The sequence below is a fragment of the Cervus elaphus genome, chromosome 26 (assembly GCF_910594005.1).
Source record: "Cervus elaphus chromosome 26, mCerEla1.1, whole genome shotgun sequence".
Classification (NCBI taxonomy): Eukaryota; Metazoa; Chordata; class Mammalia; order Artiodactyla; family Cervidae; genus Cervus; species Cervus elaphus.
Window position 1 is genome coordinate 42,334,153 of NC_057840.1, and position 12,088 is coordinate 42,346,240.

Consider the following 12,088-nt stretch of genomic DNA (forward strand, 5'->3'; position numbering starts at 1 on the left):
GCACTGTCCGGGCCCGGGGGTCCACCTCCGTATGCGCCCCAGGCCCGCCTCCCTGGGGCTGCTCCCAGCTAAAGCTGAGCGGCTCCCCTGTCGGGGGCTCGCCCCGTCGGCCCCACCCGGCCTTCTGCAAGCGGATAGGCACCCTTCCGCCAGCCGTCCTCCCGCCCCTTCGCCCAGGGTGAGACTCGCCCGGGGTCTGGGTCTGGCGCCTCCCAGCGGCTGTTCTCGTCCCGTCTCGTCTCAGGCAGGCATCTCCCCTCACACCATCCCTGTATGCGAATCCTACCTGACACCCTGAGGTCTCAGAGCTACTGTTACATGCAGCGCCGTATCCACTCGGCAGAGCGGGAGAGAGGGAAGGGCTGGGTGGGCATTGAAGTGGCTGAGCTGAGCATCTTCACTGTCTCTGTACCTGAAAGAAGCTATTTAAACCAGAAGAGATGAGTACCATCGAGGCGCCAAAATTAAGGATGTTTCCAGAACAAAGCAGTTCCCGGAGTTCACGCTTGGCTCTGAAAAATTCAAAAGGGACGTATTTGTCGATATCTGAATCAGAGGGAATTAAGATCCACCCGGTTCATTGCTCCCAGGGCCCTGTCCGGGTCACTCTTGACTTGTGGATTGGGGCCGCCCCAGTGACCGCTCACCTCAGCAACACCTTTGTGATGGGCAGGCTCTGTGTTCCTAGTGGGATGGAGCTCTGGGAGGGGAATTCCCTCTTAGACTGAACATTGGCCCTCCCAAAGTCACATCCACACAGAGCCTTGGGATGTGAACTTATTTGGAAATAAGGTCTTTGCAGATGTAACTGAGGGTCGAGCTGAGGTTACCCTGGATTAAAATACAGCCCTAAGTCCCTGAGGGTCTCCTTCTAAGTGATGGACACAGGAGAGGAGGCCAGGAAGACAGGCAGGGAGCAGAGGAGGCGAGGAGGCCTCTTCTCGTAGAGACTCCGTGGGCCACAGGCCCTGTGTCCACCTTGATCTCAGACTTTTGGCCTCCAGGACTGTGTTGCTCTGTTGGCTCAATCCTGTCTGACTCTCTGTGACCCCATGGATTGCCACATGCCAGGCTTCCCTGCTTTCCCAGAGCTTGCTCAAATTCATCCACCTGGGAACAACCAAGTGTCCATCAGCTGCCAAATGGATAAACACCACGAGGTCATATCCGTAGAATATGTTTCAGCCTCAGAAAGGACCTTCTTGGGGGCAGAAGAAAAGGACATTCTAGCACATGGTTCAACCTGGATGGACCTGGAGAACATCAGGCTGGGACTTCCCCGGGTGGTCGAGCGGTTAAGAATCTGTGCTTCCACTGCGGGGGGAACGGGTTCCACCCCTAGTCAGAGAACTCGGGTTCCGCTTGCCGCACAGAGTGGGAAAGCAAACAAGAACCAGGACATCATGCTAAGTGAAATAAGCAGCTCTGGACCAATCTTGTGTGGCTCACTTCCATGGGGTAACCTCACTGACACGAGGCGTCCAGAGCAGTGGAACTCGGCAGAGCGGAGGTTACAGGGCCCGGAGGAGGGAGCAGGGGGGACCTAGGGTTCAGTGGGTCCAGAGCGTCAGTTTGGGAAGATGAAGAAGCACCGGAAATAGTGGGGAAGTTTGCACAGTATTGTTGATTGCCGTTAGTGCTGCTGAGCTGTACACTTAAATGCAAGTGTACATTTTCTGTCACGCATTTTTAACCACACACACCAAAAAACACAAGGTACCAAGCTGTTCAATATAGTATGTTCTGTTGTTCGACCTTGACAAATACACTTCAGTCACAACTGGAAGGCCGGCCGGGTTCAAGCTGAGACTTCGTGGACTCCTTGGAGCTCTGGGCGGGAACACAGCCACCCTGGGGAGCTGGGCCCTGACCTGTGGTCAGCCTTCTCCTCCCTCCCTGCATTGGGCCCCGTCCCTGACCCTGAGGGGCCTCACGCATGCCCGTGTAGATGCCCTTTGCTGCACATCAGGGCTCCTGGCAGCACAGTTGACCCTCGTGGAGGTGGGGCCAGGCCCTGGAGGAGCTCCAGGGTCCTGGGCGCTCAGAGGGCGGCCTATGGCTTCAGACCAGCCCATGGCCTGTGGCCGTGAACTTTGGTGGGTGGGACTTGATGGGGCGGTCCACTGGGGCCTTTAAAATATGGGGCTTGGGGTAGGGGCCCTGCTGCTCAGGCCTAGGGCAGTGTAGGACAGTTGGGGACCACTGTTATCTGTGTTGAGGATGGGGCAAAGGCTAGAGGAGCCATCAGCCTGACCTGGATCCCTGCCTCTCTTTGTGGCCCTGCAGAATTTGGGTTCCTGTCCCCCCCCCGGGAGGGTGCCCTGCCTCATGAGGCTGCCCTTTCCCAGTCTCCCTTCCAGTGGGCTGAGGCATTTGACCTTGGGGAGCAGTCAGCCAGACTCGTCCTGCCTCAGCTTTACCTCGGCTGCTGGTGACAAGAAGGAGGTGGGATGCTGAGAGTCCCCCCTGGTGGGGGCAGGTGCCGAGGGGGGACCCAGAGCCCAGGGCTGCAGGATCAGGGCTGTGAGGGCAAGGGAAGAACCAAATTGCCAGGGCTTGGAGGAGGCAGCGGCGCGTCTTGATGGAGCTAATTCTGCCGCACGATTTTAGCATCACGCAGTTGTTTTTGGCATCCTTAACTTAGCCCGGATTTTTCTGTCCTCCTGGAGATTCTGTGAGCAAGCGAATGTGCTTTTAATAAATCGCCTTTCTACTCAAATTAGCCAGAGTCTATTTCTGTTGTTTGCCAGTTAAGAACCAAGACTAATAACAGCTCCCTGGGCACATGTGGAGTTTAGGGGCTAGAAGTACCTACGAAGTAGCTTCTGTGTGGTTTTCTTTTTTTTTTTAATTTACTTTTATTTTTGGCCGTGGTGGGTCTTCGTTACTGCATGTGATCTGTCTCTCGTTGTGGCGAGCAGGGGCTACTCTCTAGTTGTGGCCCACGGGCTTCTCTTTGTGGTGGCTTCTCTTGTTGTGGAACATGGGCCCTAGGGCTCACGGGCTTCAGGAGTTATGGCTCCCAGGCTCTGGAGGGCTGGCTCAGTAGTTGTGAGGCATGGGCTTAGTTGTTCACAGCATGTGGCATCTTCCCAGACCAGGGATTGAACCAGTGTCCCTTGCATTGCAAGGCGGATTCTCAACCAGTGGGCCACCAGGGAAGGCCCCTTTCTGTGTAGTTTTAAGTGAAGCCTGCCAGGTTATTGATTGTAGGAATGTGCCTGAGAACTGGGTGGGAAGAAGGGTATTCAGGTGTTGACTTATAATGCAGCACTCTTAAAAAGGGCATCCTCCAAAAACCCAAGTGTCCATCATTGGATGGACAGAGAAATCAAACGTGCTGCACGCACCTTCCCCTCCACACACAGAACACTATGCAGCCTTTAAAAGGAGTGGAGTTCTAACACATGTGACAACCTGGATGCCCCTTGAAGACCTCATGGCAGGATGGACATCGTGCAGACCCAGAAGGACACGTATTGTATGATTCCCCGTGTGTGAGGTCGCTAGAGCAGTCCAATCCATAGAGACAGAAACTAGAAGGATGGTTGCCAGGGCCTGGATTAAAGATCTAATGGAGAGCCTTTGTGTAAGGGACAGGGTTTCAGTTTGGGAAGGTGAAGAACATTCTGGAGATGGATGGTGGTGATGGTTGTACAACAGGGTAAATGAACTTAACACCAATGACCTGTACACTTAAGCATGGTTAAAATGGTACATTTCGTGTTATGTATATTTTAACATAAAAATTACCAAAAAAAGAGGTCCTCCGGAGAGAAGGTTTTGTGTATCAGAGTCTGTCTGATTGTGAGACTTGAACCCACATTAGATTTCCTAAGTCCTGAAGTGAGCCCCTAGAAACTGCTTGCAAGAGGATGTGGATAGAGCTGTCTTTGTGGTAAGGACTGGGCGTGGTCCCCTCACATAACTGCTCATTGAACCCAAAGCAGATGCTGACAGTCTGAGGTGGGACTGTCTTGGTATTTGTGTGCATTCTCAGTCGTGTCCGACTCTGTGGCCCCGTGGACTGTAGCCCGCCAGCCTCTTCTGTCCATGGGCTCTTCCAGGGAAGAATACTGCAGTAGGTTGCCATTTCCTTTTCCAGGGGATCTTTCGGTCCCAGGGAGTTTGAACCCGCATCTCCTGCACTGGCAGGCGGACTCTTTATCACTGAGTCAGTGGGGAAGCCTCTTGCAAGAAAATATGCAAAACAGTTATTTCAGGATTGAGTGTGAACCGAGCTGCAGCCCTGAAGCTACAGCTGCCCATTGCTGCAGATCCCTGAATGTCCCCTTCGGGAAAGGCCCGAGAAAACTTGGGCCTCAAATGGGTCAGCAGACATCCTTGCGGGAAGTCTGGCAGATTCCTGACTGAGAGTGTGTGAGTATGAAAGTCATTTAGTCGTGTCCGACTCTTTGTGACCCTATGGACTGTAGCCCACCAGGCTCCTCTGTCCATGGGATTCTCCAGGCAAGAACACTGGAGTGGGTTGCCATTTCCTGCTCCAGGGGGGTCTTACTGACTCAGGGATTGAACCCAGGCCTCCTGTGTTGCCCTGGAGAAGTGAATGACAACCCACTCTAGTATTCTTGCCTGGAGAATCCCATGGACAGGGGAGCCTGGGGAACTACAATCCACGGGGTCACAAAGAGTCAAACATGACTGAGTGACTAACACTGACGTTCCTGCCTTGCAGGCAGTTTCTTAACTGTCTGAGCCACCGGGGAGCGAGCGCCACCGCAAAACTCTACGGAGCCCTCTACGGCACCAGGCAGCTCTGGCCTGCTTCAGCCAGGACAGGAGATGGAGGAAGATGTAGGTGGGATGGTCCAGAGCCGAGGGCCTTAGGAAAGCTTGTGTCTCCGAGGGACCTCAACATTTCACTGCAAACTACAGTAGAATAGAAGGCGGTGTTGACCTAAGCGCTGCACAGCCCTGTTCCAGGGGTTTCCTCTTGATAAATGTTCATTGTTCCGGAGGCATCAGTGATGATTGCAGACTTCTGAGAAGGCACATTCTGGGTCCAAGAAGGCAGGATGTGGTCACTCTGAACGCCTGGAGCCTGCTGTATCCAGAGGGTGATATTGACTGTAGAGACACTTAGGTGTAGACGCTTCAAGACGGCACATCACAGGTATTCGTGTGTCCACACTGCTTGTCGGAGGGACTTGGGAGCATGAGCCTGGGCATGCGCTGATGTATCTGCCCAGGTCACCTGTCATGTGTGGGTTGGGCTCCCCATGGGCCAGAATCCTAACATTTCAGGGTATGGGCCTCCTGCTAGAAGGATCCTCTCACACAGGGGTGATGCACACAGCATGGTCCTCAGCCAGGGAACAGTGGAGGTCTAGAACCATCCACCAAGTGCTCCCAAGGCGGCCTCGACTGGGGAGATGTAATGAAGCTTCCCAAAGATGCTGGACAGTTGCATGTCCCTAATGCCCCTGGGAGACGTCTCACATGGGGGGAACCTAGGTTGCCCGTCTCCATTTGGAAGGAGTCAAGATGCAGAATCCTAACCCAGTGGCAGCTACTTTCAGGGATGAACACAAGAACTGTGTGAGGAGCTGCTGCTGCATCCTGGGCTGCTCAGATGTGAACAGGCGAAGGCGGGGGGTCAGAGGGAGGGCTTGGGAGCTGTTGGGACACAGGGTGTTGCTGGGAAGCCAGGGCATGCCGTACAGGAGCGAGGTGGTCAGCTGCTGAAGCCCCCCGGAGGCCTCTCCTGCGACAGTTTAGGGCCTTATCTAATTGGTCATGGTTGCGAGCTGAGTTGAGTCCCCCAGATTCATGTGTCGAAGCCCTAAGCCCGAGCACCCCAGGATATGGCTGTATGTGAAGACAAGGCCCTTAAAGAGGTGGTTAAGTTACAATGAGGTCCTCAGGGTGGGCCCTGATCCAGGTGACTAGGGTCCTTATGGGAAGAGATTAGGGCGCAGAATGACGTGAGGAGGCAGAGAGAAGACGGCCGTCTGCATGCCAAGGAGAGCGGTCTCAGGAGGAACCGACCCTGCCGGCACTTCGCCCTCAGACCTCCGGTGTAAGTTAGGCAAAATAAATAAAATCAGCCTTAATTTGTCTCAACATTACGCTGGACACTTGTGTTTTTGTCTGATATAATTTTTATAACCAAGCACAGGGCAGCTGAGTAGGTCTAATGTAGCTGTTGTTGCAGGAGACATTTAACTATCATTTTCTTCTGGCTGCAAACACCACAGAGTGTCCTACTTGGGGGCAACATACACATATTGACTTGCCAATGATGAGCTCGTCGTATGGGTTGCTTTCAAACAACGGGAGCAAGGCTGGTTGGATCCATTTTCACTTTTGTGCCCTGCCACCTAGATTGCCTGGCAATTACACAGTAGGCCACGATAAGGCACTCTGGTTTTGCAAAAGAGAGTAGCAAGCCCTTACCCTCTAAAATACCACAGGCACAATGCCCAAGGACCCCCTCAAAACCCTAAACAAACAGAAGTCAGCAGCATGACATTGTGTTATATTCCAGAAGCATTTGCTAGGTGCTAACTGTAATCAATGGAGACAGATTAGTTCAGCAAACTCTCACCCGAGGGCTTTGGAGTTTCCCTCCCTGTGATGTAAAGCCGGATATTTGTCAAACCACCCGTCCGTGCTCAGCCCTGGTGTTCTCAGGGGATATAGATGTGGTTCCTTCTCCAAGTGGTGTACAGTCCAGCTGGGCAAATTAGACTAACTTTCAACAAAGAATTGGAAAACAAGCAGTATTTAAAATTGTGATATCAGGCTTCCCTGGTGGCTCAGATGGTAAAGAATCTGCCTGCAGTGCAGGAGACCTGGGTTCCATCCCTGGGTCAGGAAGATCCCCTGGAGAAGGAAATGGCAACCCACTCCAGTATTCTTGCCTGGAGAATCCCCATGGACAGAGGAGCCTGGTAGGCTACAGTCCACGGAGTCACAAAGAGTCAGACATGACTGAGCGACTTTACTATAAACTACCTGGATAACAACGAGTCTATCTAACATCTGATCATGATGCATGATCCTTTCAAAGACAGTGAAGAATGACTGCCAAAACAACCGGTGTATGTGAGGAATAGGTATTTAAAGCTTACTGATATTTATTAGGAAATCTTATAAACATTTTATTTACAGCCAAAAAAAAAAAAAAAGAGAAGACTCCACCTGTCAGTGCAGGACACACAGGTTCGATCCCTGGTCTGGGAAGATCTCCCATGCCTGGGAACAACATAGCCTGTGCACCACAACTATCGAACCTGTGCTCTAGAGCCTGAGAGCTGCAACTACAGAGCCCACGTGTCCTAGAGCCTGTGCTTCACGGCGAGAGAAGCCGCCACAGTGAGAAGCCCGCACACCGCAACTAGAGAGTAATCCCGGAGACTAGATAAAAGCCCAAGCAGCAATGCAGACCCAGCACAACCCCAAACAAGGAAATAAATACAGTTATTAAAAATTAAATAAAAATAAAATCATGGCACTAACTTTGCAGATACTTGATTTATTTAACTTACTCTTTCACTCAGCCTACACCAGATGAGTAAGACTTTATCCCTGCATCCAGGGGCTAAGTGTTTGGAGGTAAACACACATAAACAAGTAACTCTGATAAAATAATTTAATAGGTGCTATCACTGAGCGCCAAAGGATTGATGCTTTTGAACTGTGGTGTTGGAGAAGACTCTTGAGAGTCACTTGGACTGCAAGGAAATCCAACCAGTCCATCCTAAAGGAAATCAACCCTGAATATTCACTGGAAGGAGTGATGCTGAAGCTGAAGCTCCAATATTTTAGCTACCTGATGCGAAGTCCCAACACATTGGAAAAGACCCTGACGCTGGGAAAGATTGAAGGCAGGAGGAGAAGGGGACGACAGAGGATGAGAAGGTTCAATAGCATCACTGACTCAATGAACAGGAGTCTGAGCAAACTCCAGGAGTTGGTGAAGGACAGGGAGGCCTGGGGTGCTGCAGTCCACGGGGTCTCAAAGAGTTGGACATGACTTAGTGACTGAACCACAGCAAAAACAAATCACAAAAGTTAGAGAACTCTTCGGCATGGGTCCAAAGTCCCAGCTATTCAGTAAACATAAATAAGTAACATAAACAAGTAACTGTTTCTGTCATTTGAAGATGACTGATATTTTCAGTCTCCTTGAGGAAATTGTAGGTGGAAAAACATTGTTTGTCCAAACCCACAGTAATTGGCAGAAAAAGGACAGTGGGTAGAAGTTTAATGTGCCCAAATTTGACCTTGGACTAAATTTGTAATTTCAGACATTCTTTTAAGTAGCCCTGTGGGACATTTGGAAAGGCAGGTCAAAGATATGTCTTCAAGCTTCCTAGAAGGAAAAGAAAACCCTTAATTGCATGCTTTATGGTGTTCTATTGACATAAACAAATTGGCTGCTGCTCAGAAGGAATTCAGTCCCTCCGGAAGCAGAAATCTCTGACAGGGACTCTGGAGTTACGGTGGGAAGCCTGCTAGCCGGTTCCAATGTGAACACAGTCTTCATCTTTTTATGTCTCTCTCTCTTTTTTTTTATGGAGCCTGTAAATGTTCGCTGATGAATATCTCCAAAGGATAATTTAGAAAGTACAGTTTTATGAAGGGCCGAGACAATGCTGGCCAAGAATGCAGGGCTGAACCCAGGGTAATATTTAGAACATCCAGAGGGATGGACAAACTCCATGACCCCAGGCAATGCTCCAAAAATACTCTTTCTCACAAGTGGAGTTTTCATGATGTTTGGACAAGGGAGAGCACACGATTACAATCTAGGTAAGGAATCTAGAGGGCAAGTGTCTATGTTGCTGATTCGGTGCTGACTCAGAGTAGAAGGAGATGGTCCATCCATTAACATTAAGGAAGGTGCCCGATGCTGCAGCTGTGTCTGCATGGGTAACCGCTGCACCCCCAGTGTGGCCGCCACAGCACCAGTGGCCCCACTACCCCTCGGGGTCGAGAGCTGTCTTGCTTGAGGACCGCTGGCCTCAGTGTGGGTCACTTCACACTCTCCCTGCAAAGGCGCTTCGTGCTGGGCTGGAAGAGTCTTTTGGCAGATTCCAAATACCGAGGAGAGACCGCGGGAGGCTCAGGGCTGGGGACCTGGTCCCCCACGGCAGGGCCTAATTTGGGCTCAGGTTTCTCCTAGAGTCTACCCGGGAGGGCTGCTTCCACAACCTCCGGTGGGTCTGCTTTCCCTTGGGCTCCACTCCACCATGTTCTCACGGTCCCCGCCACGCCGGCCTGCCTGGTCAGAGGAAAACCAAGGGCAGGGTGTTGAACGTGCATTTCTCTTTAAGATTCGATGTTTAAGAAACGTGCACTGAAAGTAAAGATCCTTACTTGGGAGAGACCCAACTGATGCGTGGCCAGGGCAGGCGAGGAGAAGCAGGGCGAAGATTCCCTGAGGCTGATGGGATTCGGAGCAGAGTTCTGTTCTCAGGGTTTTATCTTGGGCTTTTATCTGGCCAACGGGATCTGAGGTCCCTCTTGCAGGACTGGAGGGCAGAGGGCGGAGCCAGGCCCCTTCTGAGATCCTGTCAGTCAAACAGATGGGATAAACCTTCACTCATCACTGCAGTCAAGCTTGTGAGTCCCAATTTCCAGCAGACCTGAAGTTGCTTAGCTGACCAAATGGTGAGCCGAGACAACTGGGGCTAAATGACCCGCCCACCATTTTGAGGAGCTGCTGCTCCAGCATTGACTCTGGGGCCATCTTTCCCCGTGGATATGAGGGCTCACACCTGCCCCACCCGGGGCCTTTCTCTCGGTCTGAGTGCTCCACCCTCTTCCTCTGCTAGCTCTCACATCTTTCTAACTCTAAAGGCGAGTGCTGGCCTTTGGGAAGTTCTAAGTTCTCTAACTTCTGTGATTCGTTGTTGCTGTTACTCAATTGCTAAGTCATGTCCCACTCTTCCTCTCCTGGAGTTTGCTCAAACTCTTGTCCATTGAGTCGGTGAGCCCACCCAACCATCTCCTCCTCTGTTGCCGCCTTCTCCTCCTGCCCTTAGTTTTTCCCAGCACTGTTTGGGAAGGGCTTTGGGAAGCACTGGATGGTTGTCTCCCCATAACCAAGAGCTTGACATCCAAGGTACAGTAGAGGCCTGTCCAGATGAAGAGAACATCCTAGGATGTGACTGGAGTTCATTGGGCGTCCATGGGGTTAGCACGGAGCAAAGTCCACGTGGCATTCAGAGGGTTTGGAACTTAAGAGTAAACTCTTGAGGTAAGAGGGGGTTTCCATGGTGACTCAGCAGGAAAGAATCTGCCTGCAGCACAGGAGCTGCAGGAGACTCAGTTTCGATCCCTGGGTCGGGAAGTTCCCCTGGAATAAGAAATGGCAAACCACTGCAGTATTCTTGCCTGGAGAATCCCACGGACAGAGAAACCTGGCGGGCTACCGCCCATAGGGTCGCCAAGAGTCAGACACGACTGCAGTGGCTGAGCATGCACACACGCTTGGTGAAGGGTAGGGTTTCTACCATGTGTGGCTCTCTTTCTGGCTTCCACCACCTGATGGGTCTGCCATTCATGGGTTCTGCTTCTGGGTCCACTGGCCTCCTTGGTTACCAAGTTTCCTCCTCACTTGGTCCCATAAAGCCCTTCCCTGGCCATGTCTCCCATGTTTCCCTGTTGTTTGATGGGAGAAAGAGGGATGTTTCTGTAGGCAGCTTGTGGAGGTGAAAGCTAGAACTTCCTCCCACCCTGGATGTTTGGGACCACGGATTCCTCATTTTGGGCCTCTGTCGTCTCTGTTGCCCCTTCGCTCTACACTTCCCCCACCCCAGACTCTCCCTGCCTCTCAAGAGGAGGACGATTACTCACAAAGACCAGCCGGGCCCAGAAATAGCCAACCTATTTGCGGTGTAAATGCAAGCAGTTTTATTTTTACAGAGAGTTGCTGCGTTTTCTCCGAGTATAAAGCATCAGCTACGACGAGTGAAACGCCTGCTCCATCTGCAAGAGTCCCTGCTTTTGTTGGTGGTGCCAATTAGTCACAAAACAATCAGTGCCTTCCCCTGCCCACTCGATCAGGGGAAGAGAGTGCCATCCCCTCCAGGCTTCCCCCGGGGCGTCTCCCCCTACCTGGACCCCATCTGGCCACTCCAGGCACCCCTTCCCGCTCCCTTGTGTTTTTGTTTACCTGGTGACTGTTACCAGTTTCCAAATGTGGCGTCTTGTTCCCTGTAGGATGGACAGATGCCCCTGCTCTGTTAGGAGCTGGGAGAAGCAAATTGGGGAGGCCGTCTGTTCTGTTGACTTAAATCATGACGTTGGAGACTTCCTTCCCGTGGGTCCCTCAGCTCAGGGTTTCACACCCCCCGAACGGACAGGGTGAAAGGTTCATAGATCCGGACAGTCCCTGAGCTTCTGAGCAGCGGCCGCCGTGGAGCTGAGGAGTGGAGCGCTCCCCGTCCTTCACTCCGCTTTCCCTTCTGGTCTCTTCCTTCACGCCCGTGACCTTGGCACCTTCTCAGCCAGCCTGATCCTTCTCTCCTAACTGTACTTGCTTCTGCGTGTCTGGTCTCCTCTCCTCCGACCGCTCCTTTCTCTCGGCCTGGCCAGTGGCCTCAGGCGGTCCCAGTTTCCCTGCAGTTTCTGATGGTCCTCGGGGGAAAGGAAAGGTCTTCAGGAGGCTGACTCTCCTTCTTTGGAGCATCGCATCCAGGTAATGAAATCACACTGAGTCTCCCCCATCTTCTGCTCTTCTGCTCAGCACTGCCTGCCCAGTAGGTGCCCAGACCTTACCTTGTTTTGCCTGCGGTTTGGAGATCTTTGGGGAGGTGCCCTGGTACCCCCTGCTCTTCCACTGGAGGGCAGAGCCGAGGGTCAGGTTCCCCACCAGGCCAATTTGGCTGGCCTCTCGTCTTCCTGCTTATGAAAACAGTCCGAAGAAAGCTCCGTCTGTGGGTTCCTAAGCCTCCTTTCCCATAGAATCCCAATTTGCTTTCCTGCCCTCTGTTGATCGAATCAGTCCCAGGAGTCCACAGCTACTTTGCCACAGTAACCATGAAGGAATACTTTGGGGAAAAAAAAAAGGAATAAACGCTACCACAAATGGGTGGTGGTGGGGTCTTCACTGCAA